Here is a 17,598-nt window from a genome sequence, read left to right as displayed (position 1 = left end):
TCCATCAACTTGGCTAAATTTTAGAGATGTTTCTTCCTGACAGCCCTTTTCATAGAGCATTGACAACTTCTTGTTGTAAATTCTTTCTCTACCTCTTTGAAATATTATATAAGTCTTTCTCCCAGCCTGGTGCTAGTTTTACAACCCAGGAATGTCTTTCTCAAGGACATGGAAGCCATCGCTTTGAAATGTAATCATCAAGAATACTAGTGTCCAGGCCTATGTCATGAAGCTTTTCCTCTATGTTTTCTTCTAGCAGTTTTATAGTTTTAAGTCTTAAATTTAATGAATTTGAGTTGATTTTTGTATATGGTATGAGATAAAGGTCTAATTTCATTCTTCTGCATGTGGATATCCAGTTGTCCCAACAGCATTTATTGAGAGATTGTCCTTTCTCCATTAGGTGCTCTTGGCAGTTTTGTGGAAAATCAATGAACTATAAATCTATGGATTTATTTCTGGGCTCTCATATGTGTCCCACTGGCCTAGGTTTCTGTATTTATGCCAGTGCCATGGTGTTTTGATTACTATAGTTATGTAACATAATTTGGAATCAGGAAGTGTGATGCCTCCAGCTTTGTTCTTTCTCAAGATTGTTTCAGCTTTTTTGGTATTTTGCAGTTCCATAACAATTTTAGGACTTTTTTTTTCTATTTTTGTGAAAAAATCATTGGAATTTTCACAAGAATTAAATTGAATCTTTAGATCGCTTTGAGTAGTATATACATTTTGACATTAATTACTCTGATCCATGAACATGGGACAGCTTTCTATGTATTTGTGTCTTTAGTTTATTTTATCAATGTTTTATAGTTCCAGTGTGCAGAGCTTTCACTTCCTTGGTTAAATTTATTCTTAAGTATTTTTCCAAGCTAATGTAAACAGTTTAGTTTTATTTATTATTCAGATCATTTATTGGTGACTATTGTTAATAATAATGAATTTTATAATCGCAAATTACTAAGAGAGTAGACTTTTAAATATTCTAAACACAAATTAATGATAAGTATGTAAGGTAATCCACAAATTAATTATCTTGTTTAGCCATCCCACAATGTATGCATATTTCAAAATATGATATCGTACACCATAAATATATACACATTTTATTTGTCAAGTACTATAGTTTGGCTGTGTCCCCACCCAAATCTCACCTTGAATTGTAATAATTTTTATGTGTCAAGAATGGGGCCAAGCAGAGGAAATTAAATCATGGGGGTGGTTTCCCCAATACTGTTCTCATGGTGGTGAATAAGTCTCATGTGATCTGATGATTTGATAAATGGGAGATCTCCTGCACAGGCTATCTTGCCTGCTGCCATGTAAGACCTGACTTTGCTCCTCATTTGCCTTCTGCCATGATTGTGATGTCTCCTCAGCCATGTGGAACTGTGAGTCAATTAAACCTTTTTCCTTTATAAAATACCCAGTCTCAGATATGTCTTTATTAGCAGTGTGAGAACAGACTAATACAGTACATTGATACCAGGTAGTGGGGTGCTGCTCTAAAGATACCTGAAAATGTGGCAGCAACTTTTGAACTGGGTAACAGAGATTAGAACAGTTTGGAGGGCTCAGAAGAAGATAACACACGTGGGAAAGTTTGAAATTTCCTAGAGACTTGGAAGGCTCAGAAGAAAGGAAGATGTGGGAAAGTTTGGAACTTCCTAAAGACTAGCTGAATGGCTTTGACCAAAATGCTGCTAGTGATATGGACAGTAAATTTCAGGCTGTGGTGGTCTCAGATGGAGATGAGGAACTTGCTGGGGAGGAGTAAAGGTCACTCTTGCTATGCAAAGAGCCTGGTGGCATTTTGCTTCTGCTCTAGAAATCTGTGGAACTTTGAACTTGAGAGAAATGATTTAGGGTGTCTGACAGAAGAAATTTCTAAGCAGCAAAGCATTCAAGAGGTGACAGAGTACAAAAGTTTGAAAAATTAGCAGCTTGATGATGTGGCTGAAAAGAAAAACCCATATTCTGGGGAGAAATTCAAGCCCAAGCTGGCTGTAGAAATTTGCATACATAACAAGGAGCCAAATGTTAATCACCAAGACAATGGGGAAAATGTCACCAGGCCATGTCAGAGACCTTTATTACAGTCCCTCCCATCACAGGCCCAGAGAACTAAGAGAGAAAAACGGTTTCATGGGCCAGGTCCAGGGCGTTGCTATTGTGTGCAGCCTAGAGACTTGGTGCCCTGTGGCCCAGCTACTCCAGCCATGGCTAACATGGGCCAAGGTACAACTTGGGCCATGGCTTCAGAGGGTGCAAGCCCCAGTCTTGTCAACTTGCACATGGTGTTGAGCCTGTGGATGCACAGAAGTCAAGAAGTGAGGTTTAGCAATCTCTGCCTAGATTTCAGAGGACGTATGGAAATTCCTGGATGTCCAGGCAGAAGTCTGCTAGAGGGGCAAGTTCCTCATGGAGAACCTCTGCTAGGGCAGTGCAGAAGGGAAAAGTGGGGTTGGTGCCCTCATACAGAGTTCCCACTGGGGAACTGCCTAGTGGAGCTGTGAGAGGAGGACCACCATCCTCCAGAATCCAGAATGGTAGATCCACTGACAGCTTGCACCATGTGCCTGGAAAAGTCACAGACACTCAATGCCAGCCCATGAAAACAGCTGGGAAAGAGGCTATCCCCTGCAAAGCCACAGGGGTGGAGGTGTTCAAGGCCATGGGAACACACCTCTTGCATTAGTGTGACCTAGATGTGAGACACGGAATCAAAGGAGATCATTTCATATCTTTAAGGTTTAACAGACCCATTGGATTTTTGTCTTGCCTGAAGCCTGCAGCCCCTTTGTTTTGGTCGTTTTCTCCCATTTTTAATGAGTGTCTTTACCCAATGACTGTACCCCTATTGTATCTAGGAAGTAACCAACTTGCTTTTGATTTTACAGGCTTATAAGTGGAAGGCCTTGCTGTTCTCTGATAAGGCTTTGGACTGTAGACTTTTGAGTTAATGCTGAAATGAGTTAAGACTTTGGGGGATTGTTGAGAAGGAATGATTGGTTTTGAAATGTAAGGACATGAGATTTGGGAGGGGCCAGGGTGAAATTGCATAGTTTGGCTCTATTCCTGCCCAAATATCATCTTCAATTACAGAAATTCCCATATGTCAAAGGTAGGCCCAGGTGGTGATAATTGAATCATGGGGGCAGTTTCCTTCCTACTGGTCTTGTGGTAGTAAAGAAGTCTCACAAGATCTGATGGTTTGATAAATGGGAGTTCCCTGCACAAGCTATCTTGCCTGCCACCATGTAAGACATGGCTTTGCTTCTCATTCACCTTCTGCCATGATTGTGAGGCCTCCCCAGCCATATGGAAATGTGAGTCAATTAAAATCTCTTTGCTTTATAAATTACCTAATCTTGGGTATGTGTTTATTAGCAGCATAAGAACAGACAAATACATCAAGTAAAGAGATTAATAAAAAGAAAGAGAAAGAAAGAGAGAGAGAAGAGGAAAGAAGGAAGGAAGGAAGGAAGGAAGGAAGGAAGGAAGGAAGGAAGGAAGGAAGGAAGGAAGGAAGGAAGGAAGGAAGGAAGGAAGGAAAAAGAAAAGAAAGAAAGAAAAAAGAAAGAAAGAAAGAAAGAAGAAAAAGGAAAGAAAGAAAGAGGAGAAAGAGAAATAAGAAAGAAAGAGAGAAAGAAGAAAGAGAAAGAAGAAAAGAGAGAAAGAAGAAAGAAAGAAAAAACAGAAAGAAGGAAAGAAAGAAGAAGAAAGAAAGAAAATAAAAGAAAAGAAAAGAAAAAAGGAAGAGAGAGAGAAGGAAGGGAAGGAAGGGAAGTTGAAGGAGGAAAGAAGGAAGGAAGGAGGGAGGGAGGGATAAAGGGAGGAAGGAAGGAAGGAAGGGAGGGAGGGAGGGAGGGGGGAGGGAGGGAGGAAGGAAGGGGCAAGCTCCTGTTTCCCAGTCTCTGTGGGAAGGTGGGAGGCTAACTTTCATAAGCACAATAAGCAAACGCAGATAACCTAATCACATTGAACAACCTCTTGTCTCCCCATATTCTTTAGTATTTTCCCAGTAGTTCACTCTAGCACTTAGAAACTCTCCTGCCTTTTGTTTCAGCAGAGTTTATTTCAATCTCTCCACTCTATTATAATAGTCTTGATCTATATTGCAATAGTCTTGCCTATTTAACTCCATTTAGTGCAGTTTTTCTTTGACACAGATTAAGATACACATTTTCCAAAAGAAATCTGAGAAAGCATATTATAGTTGACAAATCCCTCATCTACCAGAATATAGGGATGCTATGTGTTGTATAAAGTTAATTTAAAAATTATTTGAAGATAGCTGCACCATGACTCTTGTTAAGGCTCACTTATAATGTCTGAAACTAGACCAGACCAGAGAGAGTGGCAATGGGCATTGCGGAGAGAGAGGAGGGCTGAAATACCAAGGTGCTTGTGCAAACTTTAGAGGGTGATACTCGCTATCTTGACCATGGTTATGATTTCACAATTGTAGACATATGTCACACTTCATCAAATTGTACACATTAAACAAGAGTAATTTACTATACATTGAGAACATAAAAGAAAAGGAATGAAAAGAAAGAAAATAAAGTGCATAGCTTCAAAGAGACAGAATCGCCATGTCAGCCAGTCTGGCACTAAGATAAGCAGGAAAATAACTAATTAGTTTATGTGTTTGTTTACTTTTGTTTTCTTCATTGTTGCTTTTAGAACTACATGCCTGAAGAAAGTAGAAAGAATAATTTAGAGAGTGAGGAAAATAGGGTTGCATTGGGTCAAACAAGATGATGACATTACAGAACTAAGGGAGAGAAGAGAGAAGTGTGAAAAGGAATTTTGATGAACGCTTACTAAATTTGGAAACTACAGAATTAATGCAAATGGAGAAGGAGAAATCTGAGCTCTAAGTGTTAGGAAAGCCAATCTTGAACTCAGAAAACCTTGAACGTGCATTCTTATTCATTTAATAGCTACGTAATCTTCAGTTAACTTTTCCTTCTAATCTTCCGTTTCCTACATTATAAAATGAGAACTAGTTTTCCAACTTCATAAGGCATGTAGAAAAAAAATTTGTTTGTATATATATATACTGCTATTTTATACAAGACAGTTATAGGTAGTTTACACATACAGAGTTTATATAGTTTATTTATATATATATAACCCTTCAACTGTTATATTGTTTATATATATATAACAGTATAAATAAGAGTTTATCTATATAAACTCTATAACACTGTCTTATACAAAAAAAGTGCACAAAAGTGGATTAGTTTTATTATAATCCTCTATTTTCCCCCACTTCTTAAAATCAATCAAAATATATTCACCATTGTTTTTATTTATGACTTTGTAACTGGTTGTTTATGTTCATAACCTGATTTTAATATGATATGAATAAAAATCAAAATGTGACTATGAATACATAAAAAGAATGACTTTAAATTATGGAAAACAACTGACATTTAAAGCTTATAAAAGTCCTTTTTTATATTTTAGGAGAAAATATTTTGGATTAAAATACGCTTTAATCTCTCTTTTTTCATAACTACACAGTAAAAGCATATTTTCAGGCAATAGCATCTTGTAATTTCATTTTTCTCAGAGATATTCAATGTTTTCATTAATGTCTTCTGAACAAAAATAAGTTCTGAAGTGGTAAAATTATAAATGTATCTTTTTGCACATATTTGGCACCTCAGACAATTGTTTCAGTGCTGCCAACAAAGTCCCCTAGTATTTTGAAAGGAAGGTGACTTCTTTGTATGGCATTTTTTCTTTTCAATCATTGTACCACAGTTTTGCCATTACATAAGTCACTGTCGTCTTGACTCCTATGAAGATCCTAACTGTGCACAAGTTTCATATTCATCAGTATTATTTCCTTACTAGTTCGTCTTTTAAAGAATAAAAATTCAGAATCACATAAGTAACTTAAAGGTAAAGTTATATTTATTAATTCAGGAATAAATATTTTTATTTGTATCAATTTATATGTTCAATAGAAGAGCCTCACATCTCAGGAAACACCTATCCTATGAAGGAAAATAGTCCTTTTTTGCATATGAAAGGAGTAAATATTCAGTTGAGATGTAATTACACACAGATCTATAAGGATAAATAATTGTTGTTATAAGCGACTACATTTTGGGGTTTTAAAAATATTCTTGTGGCAATGGCTAACTGATACATACTCCAGAATGTAAACTTCCTTGAGTCTCCAAAGCTAAGCATACTTCTTTTCAATGTCAGTATTCATGTTTGTAGTCACAAGGAGGAACTTAGGAGTTGGCTTGCCTGAGACCAGATTCTAGATCTACTCTTTACTGTGTGGGCTTTGAATAAGTTAAATAAAATATATGTTTCAATTGTTTCATCTATAAAATTGTACTAATAGAATGGTATTCATAGAACTTCTGTGATTATTAAATTTTAAAAATAGACAAAATATTTGTTTATCTGGCACCTATGTTACCTGTCTTTATTGTTTATTCAATCTTTATTACACATCACTATAATTTTGTCCATTTATGTAACATTATTAAACACTATTTAAAGTATACTTATGTAACATGACAAAATTCAGTGAGAAAAACAAAGTAAGAGGCAATATAGGAAAGCAAGATGACAACAAAAATGAGTTTAGTAAATTCATATCATAAAGTCATATCATAAAGTCCTATTTATGTACTAGAGATTGATCACAAATTTAATTTTAAGCTGTCAAGAAACATTGTGAATAGGGAAAATATCATTTATAAGATCACATACCAATCAAGTAAAAGAAATGTATTACATAGAATGACAATTACCTTAATCATAAAACTAGAAACATTTCTCTCAAAGATTTTCATAGGAAATGTGGTTTCTGAATCCTGGCATATGCTCCTTGACTTCAAAGATACCACAGAACAAAATTTAAAATACCGTGAATCCAAAATAATTGTATTTATTAAGTGTTATGCTTGAACACAGATCAAACAAATTCATCATGACAAACAGATATACTGTCTCAATACTATTTGCAATATATTTTGAAATTACAGTCTTATTAAAAGCAACATTTTTACATAATAAATTTTATTCACCATATTAAGCATCTATTTTTCATGAATTGTTTATAAATACTATTGAAGACTAGCCTTTAATCATATGGAACCACATGAAAATAATTTAACTTGTATAAACTCTTACCAAATAATTCTGTAACAGCAAGAGATTTCAGAACCCATAATTTTGTTAGGGTTTCAAATCAACTCTAAACACACATAGAAAAAAGTCTCTACTTTGAGGACTTTTAAAAAAGTAATAAACTTTACATAATATGAAGCATTCTTCATTTTAAGAACAAATTTTATAGCTATCTGTGATTGACGTAAACATTATCAAAGGGAAGTTGTATATGTTTTGTATGTTTTTAATGAACACAATTTACTCAAATATCACTGACAATTTTTTAAAATTTTCCAATTTTCTTATACCTATTTAATCTGGAAGTAAGGGATTGGCTATAAAACTGTCAAAAATTATTTTCATTAAGAACTTTCTGAAATAAGAAAAATAAAACATTTAAAGCTCTTATTAGAATAAATAAAATTATGTTTTCTCCACATGGTTAAAAAAAGAAAAGAATTTGTCTTGTTGCTGTGTAAAATTCTGATTTTATTCTGCCTCTTCATGAAGCTATTAGATAGCATGAAAAAAAGGGTTATTTATTAGCAGTGTTTGAGGGGGATAGTATTGTGGCCAGAAAGTGACCACTTGGGTAATTTAAATGGATTCTATAGCTTCCATATATTTTAATTCATTATGATTAAACATACCACAAAATGTCTCAATTTGATAAATTACACAGAAATAATATTAATATATATCATTACAGTTAATCTTGGGTTTTACCCCTCACAGTATTCATTTTTTGATTCTTAAATGAATAGCTTATTTACTGGTAAGCCTACAAAATAAGGTTTTTGTAATTAATCATTTTATTTCAATATTGTATATGTGCTATAAAATGCAATCAAGTATTTTTTATACAAGTAAATGAGTAATATCCTGAAAATTAGGATTTGTTCTATTGAGTAATTCTTAGTAATAACCTAGTTATAAAGTTGCTTCAAAAGATACAAAGCACTATACAAATAAAAAGTATTATAATGGAAATTTTTGCAGGGTAATTAATAATAAAGTATTATACAACTCATATGCAAATAATTAAAAGTATCTTCATTATACCGGTAATAAATATTCATTTTAATGAAGTGAACTATATAATACATGATTTAAATATAAAATAGTGTTTATTGGGTTAAATTTCTTCACTGTTTTATTTACTTTATAGAAACTTTGCTTTTCTTAAATAATTTGAGCTTATTTGTAAGTTAAACATAATTAATTATAGTATATTATGTATAATTAATTATAGTGTAATTAATAATGCAAATAATAGAGCTTCTGCTGGATATTTTCCATTTTCCATAGTGCCTTTATACCTACAATCTGTTCTCCATTCTGCTCTCTGGAGGCAGACTTGTATAGGCTTTTTCAAAGCATTCACTCCTCTTTGTGTTTTGATTGGGTGTGGGGAACAAAGGATTGGAGTATCAGATATGGAAGGAGAATCTGGTTAGGTAGTGAACCTAGGAAAAGTACATGCTTCCCACTTATTGGTTTCCCTAAATTCTGCTCACACCTTGGAAAGCAACTTTTAACATGATCTTCAGTTAAGCAGTTTGAGAGTGCTTCGTTCTCCTGCTGGGACCCCAATGGCTACAGAGATCATCAACATTATCAAAGGAAATAGATACTAGTAAGTCTCAGTGAGTTAATTACTGTACTTTACAAATATAAATGCCTGTAAATCAATTAACTGAACAGATAAAATGGGATATGTGATATAATTTGCTTTATTTCTTTTAATTATTATTATACTTTAAGTTCTGGGATACATGTGCAAAACTTGCAGGTTTGTTACATAGGTATACACATGCCATAGTGGTTTGCTGCACTCATCAATCCGTCATCTACATTAGGTATTTCTCCTAATGCTATCCCTCCCCTTAACCCCCACCCCCTGACAGGCCCCGATGTGTGATGTGCCCCTTCCTGTGTCTATATGTTCTCATTGTTCAACTCCCACTTATGAGTGAGAATGTGCAGTGTTTTGTTTTTCTGTTCCTGCATTAGTGTGCTGAGAATGGTGGTTTGCAGCTTCATCAAAGTGCCTGCAAAGGACATGAATTCATCCTTTTTTTGGCTGCATAGTATTCCATGGTGTATATGTGCCACATTTTATTTATCCAGTCTATCACTGCTGGGCGTTTGGGTTGGTTCCAAGACTTTGCTATTGTGAACAGTGCTGCCATAGACATACATTTGCATGTACCTTTATAGGAGAATGATTTATACTGCTTTGGTTATATACCCAGTAATGGGATTGCTGGTTCAAATACTATTTCTGGTTCTAGATCATTGAGAAATCACCACACTGTCTTCCACAATGGTTGAACTAACTTACACTCCCACCAACAGTGTAGCAGCGTTCCTATTTCCCCACATCCTCTCCACCATCTGTGGTTTCCTGACATTTTAATGATCACCATTCTAACTGGCATGAGATGGTATCTCATTGTGGTTTTGATTTGCAGTTATCTAATGACCAGTGATGATGAGCCTTTCTTCATGTTTGTTAACTGCATAAATGTCTTATTTTGAGAAATGTCTGTTCATACCCTTCACCACTTTTTGATGGGGTTGTTTGATTTTTTCTTGTAAATTTGTTTAAGTTCCTTGTGGATTCTGGATATTAGCCATTTGTCAGATGGATAGATTGCAAAAATTTTCTCCCATTCTGTAGGTTACCTGTTCACTCTCATGTTGGTTTCTTTTGCTGTGCAGAAACTCTTTAGTTTAATTAGACCCCATTTGTCAATTTTGGCTTTTGTTGACATTGCTTTTGGTGTTTTAGTCTCAAGATCTTTGCCCATGCCTGTGTCCTGAATGGTATTGCCTAGGTTTTTTTCTAGGGTTTTTATAGTTTTAGGTCTTACATTTAAGTTTTTAATCCATCTTGAGTTAATTTTTGTATAAGGTGTAAGGAAGGGGTTCAGTTTCAGTTTTCTACATATGGCTAGCCAGTTTTTCCCAACACCATTTATTAAATAGGGAATTCCTTCCTCATTTCTTGTTTTTGTCAGTTTTGCCAAAGATCAGATGGCTGTAGATGTGTGGTGTTATTTCTGAGGCCTCTGTTCTGTTCCATTGTTCTATTCTCTTTTGGTACCAGTACCATGCTATTTTGGTTACTGTAGCCTTGTAGTACAGTTTGAAGTTAGGTAGTGTGATGTCTCCAGCTATGTTCTTGTTGCTAGAACTGTCTGGGCTATGTGGGCTCTTTTTTGGTTCCATATGAAATTTAAAGTAGATTTTTCTAAGTCTGTGAAGAAAGTTAATGGTATCTTGATGGGGATAGCATTGAATCTATAAATTACATTGGGCAGTATGGCCATTTTCATGATATTGATTCTTCCTATCCATGAGCATGGAATGTTTTTCCATTTGTTTGTGTCCTCTGTTATTTCCTTGAGTGGTGGTTTTTAGTTCTCCTTGAAGAGGTCCTTCATATCCCTTGTAAGTTTTATTTCTAGGTATTTTATTCTATTTGTAGCAATTATGAATGGAAATTCACTTACGATTTGGCTCTCTGTTTGTCTATTATTGCTGTATAGGAATGCTTGTGAATTTGCCCATTGATTTTTTTATCCTGAGATTTTGCTGAAGTTGCTTATCAGCTTAAGGAGATTTGGGGCTGAGATGATGGGGTTTTCTAAATATACAATTATGTCATCTGCAAACAAAGACAATTTGACTTCCTCTCTTCCTATTTGAATACCCTTTATTTCTTTCTCTTGTCTGATTGCCCTGGCCAGAACTTCCAATACTATCTTGAATAGGAGTGGTGAGAGAGGCAATCCTTGTCTCTTGTGCTGGTTTTCAAAGGGAATGCTCCCAGCTTTTGCCTATTCAGTATGATATTGGCTATGGGTTTGTCATAAATATCTCTTACTAGTTTAAGATATGTTCCATGAATACCTAGTTTATTGAGAGTTTTTAGCATGAAAGGGTGTTGTATTTTATTGAAGGCCTTTTCTGCATCTATTGAGATAACCACGTGATTTTTGTCATTGGTTCTGTTTATATGATAGATTACATTTATTGATTTGTTTATGTTGAACCAGCCTTACATCCAGGGATGAAGCTGACTTTATTGTGCTGGAGAAGCTTTGTGATGTGCTTCTGGCATTCAATTGCTTGTATTTTATTGAGGATTTTCACATCTATGTTAATCTGACAAAAGTAGGCTTCCGAAGGTGAGTAATAACAAACTCTTCTGAGCTACAGGAGTAAGTTCTAACCCAAAGAAAGAAAACTAAGAACATTGAAAAAAGGTTAGACAAATTGCTAACTAGAATAACCAGTTTAATGAAGAACATAAATTACCCGATGGAGTGGAAAAACACAGCACGAGAACTTCATAAAACATACACGAGTATAAATAGCCAAATCAATCAAGCAGAAGAAAGAATATCAGAGATTGAAAATCAACTTAATGAAATAAAGCGTGAAGAAAAGATTAGAGAAAAAGAATGAACAAAGCCTCCAAGAAATATGGAACTATGTGAAAAGACCAAACCTACGTTTGCTTGGTGTAACTGAAAGTGATGGGTAGAATGGAACCAAGTTGGAAAACATTCTTCAGGATACTATCCCTCAGAACTTCTCCAACCTAGCAAGACAGGTCAACATTCAAATTCAGGAAATACAGAGAACACCACAAAGATACTCCTTGAAAGGAGCAACCCCAAGACACACAATTGTCAGATTCACCAAGGTTGAAATGAAGGGAAAAAATGTGAAGGGTAACCAGAGAGAAAGGTCGGGTTGCCCACGAAGGGAAGCCCATCAGACTAACAGGGGATCTCTTGGCAGAAACTCTACAAGCCAGAAGACAGTGGGGGCCAATATTCAACATTTTTAAAGAAAAGAATTTTCAACCCAGAATTTCATATCCAGCTAAATTAAACTTCATAAGTGAAGGAGAAATAAAATCCTTTAGAGACAAGCAAATGCTCAGAGATTTTGTCACCATCAGGCCTGCCTTACGAGAGCTCCTGAAGTAAGCACTAAATATGAAAAGGAAAAACCAGTACCAGTCATTGCAAAAACATACCAAATTGCAAAGACAATCGACCCTATGAAGACACTGCATCCACTAACAGGCAAAATGGTTAACCAGCTAGCATCATAATGACAGGATCAAATTCACACATAACAATATTAACCTTAAATGTAGATGGGCTAAATGCCCCAGTTAAAAGACACAAACTGGCAATTTGGGTAAATCCATCAGTGTGCTGTATTCAGAAGACCCATCCAGTGTTCAAAGACACACATAAGCTCAAAATAAAGGGATGGAGGAATATTTATGGAGCAAACGGAAAGCAAAAAAAAAAAAAAAAAAAAAAAGGCAGGTCTGAAAGACTTAAAACAAACAAAAATAAAAAAAGACAAAGAAGGGCATTACATGATGGTAAAGGGATCAATGCAACAAGAAGAGCTAACTATCCTAAATACATATGCACCCAATACAGGAGCACCCAGATTCATAAAGCAAGCTCTTAGAGGCCTACAAAGAGACTTAGACTCCCACACAATAATAGTGGGAGACTTGAACACCCCACTGTTGTATGAGATCAACAAGACAGAAAATTAACACAGATATTCAGGACTTGAACTCAGCTCTGGACCATCCAGAACTAACAGACATCTACAGAACTCTCCACCCCAAATCAACAGAATATACATTCTTCTCAGCATCACATCACACTTATTCTAAAAGTGTCCACATAATTGGAAGGAAAACACTCCTCAGCAAATGCAAGAGAACAGAAATTATAACAAACTGTCTCTCAGACCACGGTGCAATCAAATTAGAACTAAGGATTAAGAAACTCACTCAAAACCGCACAACTACATGGAAACTGAACAACCTGCTCCTGAATGACTACTGAGTAAATAACAAAATTAAGGCAGAAATAAATAAGTTCTTTGAAACCAATGAGAACAAAGAGACAATGTACCAGGATCTCTGGGACACAGCTAAAGCAGAGTTTAGAGGGAAATTTATAGCACTAAATGCCCACAGGATAAATCAGGAAAGATCTGAAATTGACACCCTAACATCACAATTAAAAGAACTAGAGAAGCAATGGCAAAAATTCAAAAGCCAGCAGAAGACAAGAAATAACTAATATCAGAGCAAAAATTGCCTTATTTCTTAAAAAGGAAATAATAAATAATCTTTAGACTTTTCTTAAGATTAAATATATTTATTTTTGTAGAAATAAATAGACAGGACCTTGAGTATCATGGTGGCCCATATTTAAACTACATGTTTATAAAAACACAAGAAGTCTGTTTAAATAAATTATTTTTGTATATCCCTCTAGATGGCAAAATATTGTTATATTTTAGTGATTTTTTTTAAAAATGCTGGATAAGTATTGGATAGTCACATGGACCAGGTGACTGAGAAATTGCTCCTTGTTAACGTCAAAATTTATTCATTGACTTACTTTATGGCTAATGCAACCACTGTCTCTTTCAGATATTTCCTAGCACCCTAGGGGAAATAAAGGAGAAATATATAGAGCATGGCTACCATATTACATGATGTCAGAGATACATCAAGAAGCCTTAAGAACTGATCTCTTGAAAATACAAGACAAATTACTTGAAGGGTATGTGGAAAGAATTCACAGATCTTTTTTTTTTTTTTTTTGCTACACTCCAAGAGCATTATTAATTTTGTCCTCTTTCTCTGGTCATCTCATGACCTTTTATTCTGGCAGTTCTGCCTTTGCGACTTCACTCACTAAGAAATTCTCCAAGATGAAAAAAACAGATGATGACTTAATTATTATTAATGCAAGAATGCTTCTGTAGCATTCTCATTAATTTTTGTTAGTATTCAATTATGGGCAATTTACTAATGTATTATACAAAACAAATATAAAACAGTAAAAATAACTGTTTCAACGTAAAACCTATATAAGATATATAAGCCATTCTTTTTCTTTCACAAATTAAATTTTGTTAGACAATGTACATTTCTTTTTTTATTTTTGTCGTCTATTTTTTATTTTTTCCAACTTTTAAGTTCAGGTGTACATGTGCAGGATGTGCATGTTTGTTACATAGGTAAATATGTGCCATGGTGGTCTGCTGCACAGATCATCCTGTCACCCAGGTATTAAGCCCAGCATCTATTAGCTATTCTTCCTGATGCTCTCCTTCCTCTTCACCCTCCTACAGGCCCCAATGTGTGTTGTTCCCCCCACCATGTGTCCATGTGTTCTCATTGTTCAGCTCCCACTTATAAGTGAGAACAAGTGGTATTTGTTTTTGTTCCTGTGTTAGTTCCCTAAGGATAATGACCTCCAGCTCCATCCATGTTCCTGCAAAGGACATGATTTCATTTATCTGTATGGCTGTATAGTATTCTACGGTGTATATGTCCCACATTTTCTTTATCAAGTCTATTATTGATAGGCATTTAGGTGGAATTCATGTCTTTGCTATTACAAATAGTGTATAACGAACATCCATTTGCATATATCTTTATAATAGAACAATTTATATTCTTTTGGGTATATCTCCAGTAATGGGATTTCTGGGCCAAATGGTATTTCTGCCTCTGGATCTTAGAGGAATTATCACACTGTCTTCAACAATGGTTAGATAATTTACACTCCCACCAACATTGTAAAAGCATTCCTTTTTCTCCATGACTTTGCCAGCGTCTGTCATTTTTTGACTTTTCAATAGGAGCCATTCTGATTGGTGTTAGATGGTATTGCAATGTGGTTTTGAGTTGCATTTCTCTAGTGATCACCGATGTTGAGGTTTTTTCATATTTGTTTGCTGCATAAATGTCTTCTTTTGTAAAGTGTCTGTTCATGTCCTTTGCCCACTTTTAATGGAGTTGTTTTTTTCTTTTAAATTTGTTTAAGTTCCTTATAGATGCTGTATATTAGAATTTTTCTTTAACATAGTTTGCAAAAATTTCCCCCCATTCTGTGGGTTGTCTGTTTACTCTGTAGATAGTTTCTTTTGCTGTACAGAAGCTCTTTAGCTTAATTAGCTCCCATTTGTCAATTTTTGCTTTTGTCGTAATTGCTATTGGCATCTTCATCATGAAATCATTGCCCATGCCTATTTCCTGAGTGATGTTGCCTAGGGTTTTCTTCTAGGGTTTTCATAGTTTTTCATAGTTCTGTGTTTTACATTTAAGTCTTTAATTCACTGTGTTAGCTAGGATGGTCTCGATCTCCTGACCTCATCATCTGCCCACGTCAGCCTCCCAAAGTGTTTTTAATCCATCTTGCATTCATTTTTGTATATAGTTTAAGGAAGGGGTCCAGTTTCAATTTTCTGCACATGGCTAGCCAGTTCTCCCAGCACCATTTATTAAATAGGGAATTCTTTCCCCATTGCTTATTTTTGTCAGGTTTGTGGAAGATCAGATGGTTGTAAGTGTGCAGTCTTATTTCTGGGCTCTCTATTCTGTTTCATTGGTCTATGTGTCTGTTATTGTACCAGCACCATGCTGTTTTGGTTACTGTAGCCTTATAGTATAGTTTGAAGTCAAGTAGTGTGATGTCTCTGACTTTATTATTTTTGCTTAGGATTGCCTTTACTATTGGCACTCTTTTTGGTTCCATATGAATTTTGAAACAGTTTTATCTAGTTCTGTGAATAATGCAAATGGGAATGACAATGAATGTTAAATTGCTTTGGGTAGTATCACCATTTTCGTGATATTGATTTCTCCTATCTATGAGCATGGAATGTTTTTCCATTTGCTTGTGTCATCTCTGATTTCTTTGAGCAGTGATATGTAGTTTTCCTTGAAGAGGTCCTTCACTCCCCTTGTTAGCTGTATTCCCAGTTACTTTATTATTTTTGTGGCAATTGTGAATGGGAGTTCATTCATGATTTGGATCTCAGATTGTCTGTTGTTGGTGTATAGAAATGCTAGTGATTTTCCACTGCTACATTCTGCAAAGCAAGTAATATCCCCATTCTGGGGATTAGGAAACAGAGGTTCCTGATCTCTTGCCAAAAGTCACAGCTAATGAGTGGTTTAGGCAAGGTACTAACCCTAGTTAGTTAATCCTATACTTGAAAGTGTACAGGACTATAATACATTGTCATATATATATATATATTTAGTCACCCAGGGTCATAGTGCCTTCCATAGTATGATCAGATACAACTTTTTTTTCCTTGTATCCACAAAGATCAGATTGTGTCAGAAAAACCTTTCTACAGAGTAATAACCAATCAAAAAAGGTATTCACAGGAGGAATTTAGGCAGCTGTAACTCATCCCTTATCATCTCCTAATTTCTCTCCTCCTTCAAAACCTTCCATTTCTCTCAGCTAAAATTGTGTCCTTTTCTAGTCAAGTGTTTCCTTATTCGACAAGGTCTTCAGAATTGCATTTTATCTTTTGTAATTTTCTGTAGTTCACAAATTCCAAACAGGAATTCATGTAACTTGAAAAAGTCAGGTGTGTAACCAGTAATCCTGTCTTATTAGGTCTGAAGAGTCCATGATTTTTTATGAATGTAAACTAATTCATTATTTGAATTAATTTAAGAGACAGCAAAGTTAACGGAGAGTCATAAAACAGAACAAGTATAAGTCAGGCTTTGGAGCACCTAAATTCCAATCTTGACAATTTTGAGAATCGTTTGGTATAAAAATTCTTAACCTGTTTCTGTTCCTTCTCTATCCACGAAATGAGGGTAATTTTTTGTGCAAAATGAAACAATAGTACTTTGAAAATTTAAGAGAAAATTCAAGTGTAAATAATCATAATCTGAAACTCATTTGTATGAGGCTACGAAAGATCTTACAGGCTCTTTCTTTGCAAGTCAGCCTTTCCAATTATATTTTGCCTGTTTGAAATGAAAAACGTTTGCATCTCCTGTACACATATGAAAAACCAACAGAAGAAAGTGGTTCATAAAAGATATAGCTGAAATTGAAACACTCATCTGTTAGGTGGATAAATTCATAAGAAAAAATGGAATTGACTACTTTTGAAGTACTAAATTTGAAGTCATCTTACTCCACTTTAAATGTTCTTTTTTTTTTTTTTGATATGTTGGTTTTTAAAGAGTTAAAGAGAGAATCAGATATGCCCTGCAGAGAAGATGGGTGAGGAGAAAAGTACATATTTAGAATTTTTCTCTAAAAGATATTTTTGAAGATTATGGAGTATTTTAATATTTCTGCAAACTATTCCAAATGAATGAATTTTATATAGGGCAACACATACTGGCACCTGATTCTGGTCTATTTGAGTCCATATGTAGGGTTTGTTGGGAATAATTATATGATTGTCTTCTTTTTTTATAGAAAGAAACTATTTTCCCTTTTTTCTTATCCTTATACGATTCTGAACAGCTTTGCAGATTTCCTTAAGTTCATAGCTTGTAAGTAGTTCATGGTATATAGACATAGTCTTGACTTAACAACTTAAGAAAAAATT

Source organism: Papio anubis, chromosome 7 (genome assembly GCF_008728515.1).
Source record: "Papio anubis isolate 15944 chromosome 7, Panubis1.0, whole genome shotgun sequence".
Classification (NCBI taxonomy): Eukaryota; Metazoa; Chordata; class Mammalia; order Primates; family Cercopithecidae; genus Papio; species Papio anubis.
This window is presented reverse-complemented; position numbering follows the sequence as displayed.